This window comes from Fukomys damarensis, unplaced genomic scaffold (genome assembly GCF_012274545.1).
Source record: "Fukomys damarensis isolate Sample0158 unplaced genomic scaffold, DMR_v1.0_HiC HiC_scaffold_30, whole genome shotgun sequence".
In the NCBI taxonomy this organism is placed as follows: Eukaryota; Metazoa; Chordata; class Mammalia; order Rodentia; family Bathyergidae; genus Fukomys; species Fukomys damarensis.
The window spans coordinates 16018261-16021708 of NW_022900942.1; positions in this window are offsets into that span (position 1 = coordinate 16018261).

Here is a 3448-nt window from a genome sequence, read left to right on the forward strand (position 1 = left end):
AAATCAACAAAGCCAAAAGTTCAGATGGAATGAATACATCAAGCAAATCAAATAGATTTGAAAAAAGGAGAAAGAAAAACAAAGGGGTCCTCAACAGAGAAAGAGCATGTTAGGGATTAATCAGTTCCTATCAGTAATATCTCTCAATGTTAATGGCCATAAATTAAAAGACATAGATTGGCAGACAGGATCAAGAAACAGAATCCTACAGTCTGTTGCATTCAAGAAATTCATCTAACCCCAAAAGATATTCACAGAATAAAATTTGAAATATGGAAAACAATATTTCATGTACCTGGACTCCCCAAAACAAGCAGGGGTAGCAATTTTGCTCTCAGACAAAGTAAACTTAAAGCTAAAGTTAAAGCTAAAACTGATCAGAAGAGAGAAAGAAGGTCACTAGATACTAGTTAAGGGGAAACCCCAACAAGAAGAAAGAACACTTGCAAATATATATGCACTGCATACTGGAGCACCTGTTTTCATTAAACAAATACTGCTGGGCATAAAAGATCAAATAAACAGTATCGCAATTACAGTAGGTGACCTCAACTCCCTACTTTTGCAAAGAGATAGATCAATAAACAAAAAAAGTCAATAAAGAAATATCAAAGCTGAACTACACTCTTGAACATATGGACTCAACATGTTCCTGCCAAATTGAGCTACTGATGGTACATGGTACTGTCCCATTAGGTGCTTGTACCACATATAGAACATGCATGACTTCCCATACTACCCAATTAGATAGTGATTCATGTACCTCCAGTGGTTCAAAGCTACCCAGCACTGAGACATACAAATTATAGTCCTGTCATGAACATGATAATAGATATCTACGGAGTGTTTTACCCTAGTACAACACTAATCCTTACTCTGGCAGCACATGAACTTTCTCTAAAATAGATCATATACCAGGTTCATTGCCTGCCTCTCAAGCACAAGGTCTCGAGTTCGATCCCCAGTACCAAAAAAAAAAGGACTTGACTAGAAAAATAAAGTGAACTCAAATAACCTAATGAGGACCCTCACAATATTTGAGAAACGACAAAACCCAAGCCCAAACCAAAATTAAGAGACAAATCATAAACATGAGATAAAAAAATAGTGAAATTAAAACCAAAAAATGTGTAATCAATGAACTGAATAACTGGTTCTTTGAAAGAATAATCAAAATAGATAAACCCTTGGTCAAACTTACCAAAAGAAAGAGAAAAGATTCACATCAGTTCAATAAGAAAGGAAAAAGGCAAAATCATAACAGATATAATCAAAATCCAGAAGATAGTAACTACTATTATAAAATGTATTTTAAAAACTGGAAAATCTTGAAGAGATGGTTGGATTCTTAGGATTATATGAATTACCAAAAAATAAATCAGTATGACATAAAAATATTGAACAATCCAACAGGGAGCAGTGAAATTGAGGCAGTAATAACAATCTACTAAATAAAACTAGCCCAGGAACTGATGAATTCACTGTTGAATTTTAAAAAATCTTTACAGATGTTATATTACCAATATTTCTCAAACTCCTCAATGATATTGAAAGACAAAGAGTACTTTCAAACTCATTTCTTGTAAGCCAGCATCACTCTGATCTCAAAACCAAACAAAGATCCAATTAAACAAGAAAACTACAAGCCAATCCCCTTGATGAACAAGGTGAAAAAAAAAATCCTCTACAAGATGTTGGCAAATAAAATGTAACACATCAAAGCAACCTACATCATGACTAAGTAATTTTCACTCCAGGGTTGCGATAATGGTTCCACTTATGCAGATCAATAAATGTAATGCATTGCAGAAACAGAAACAAGGACAAAAATAACATGATCATCTCAATAGATGGAGTTTCCTTTTGACAAAATCTAACATCTATTCAGGATAAAAACTGAGGAAAGCAGGTATAGAAAGACTTTACCTGTTCTGATAAAAGATAATTATGACAAACCAATGTTCCACATCATATTAAATGGGAAAAACTGAAAACTTTTCTCTTAAAATAAGGAAAAAGACAAGGATGGCCATGATCCTCACTTCTGTTCAACATCGTATTGGAGCAATCACAGGCAAGAGAAAGAAATAAAATGGATGCATATAAGAAAGGAAACAGTCAGGGCCAGGGATTTGGCTCAGTGGTTCCACCACCTGCCTCGCAAGCTCAAGGACCTGAATTCGATCCCCAATACCAAAAAAAAAAGAAAGGAAACAGTCAAATTATCATTATTTACAGATGATATGATTCTCTATATAAAAGACCTAAAAGATTCCATCAAAACCCTCTTGGAATTAATAACCAATTTTGTCGATGTAGAAGGATGAAAAATCAACACAAAAGCCATTAGTATTTGTGTATACCAATAATGAACTCAATGAGAAAGAAATTAGGAAAACAATACCATTCACAATTGCAACACGAAAAATTAAATATCAAGTGATTGACCTAACCAAAGAGGTGAAAGACCTCTGCAACAAAAACTGCAGTACTCTGAAAAAGATTGAAGTTGTCAGAAAATGGAAAGATGTCCCTGTACCTGGATAGACGAAACTAATATTGACAAAATGGCCATATATATATATATATATATACATTCAATACAATTCCAATTAAAGTACCAACAGCATTCCTCACAGAACTAGAGGAAACAATCCTAAAATTGTTATAGGAGCAGAAGAGACCCAGAAGAGCCAAAGTAGTCCTGGGCAACAAGAACAAAACAGGAAGCATCACAATACCTGACTTCAAGTTATACCACGAAGTAACAATGGTAAAAATGGCATGGTATTGGCACACAAACAGAGATGTAGGTCAGTGGAACAGAATAATGGATACAGAAAGATCTCTAGACACCTTCAGTTATTCTGTCTTTGACAAAGAAACTTAAAAAACATTTTGGAGGAAAGATAGCCTACCCAACAAATGGTGCTGAGAAAATTTGGTATGTGTTTAGTACCATGTACCAGTACTACATATGTAGCGCCATGTACTGAAAATCAAAATGGATCAAAGATCGAAACATTCAATCAGAACAGTGAAGCTGTGACAAATAAGTTAAAACTTGAAGTCATAGGTGTAGGCAAGGACTTTCTGAAAATCACTTCAATTGCATAAGAAATAACAGCTAGAACCAGCAAACAGGATCAGATCAAATTTTAAGAGTTCTTCACATCAAAGGAAACAAACTAACAGAATTAAAAGACAGTGTATAGAATGGGAACAGGTACTTCTTAGGCAGAAGACTAATATATAGAATATATGAAAGACTCAAACAATTAGACCACCCAAAATAAAAGACGTAGTCAAGAAATGGCAAATGAAATGAACAGACACTTCCCTAAGGAGGAAGTACAGATGGCCAAGAAACATAAAAGAATGTTCAACATCTCCAACCATTACAGAAATGCTAATTAAAATAGTACACAGCATCCTAATGATAATTAAT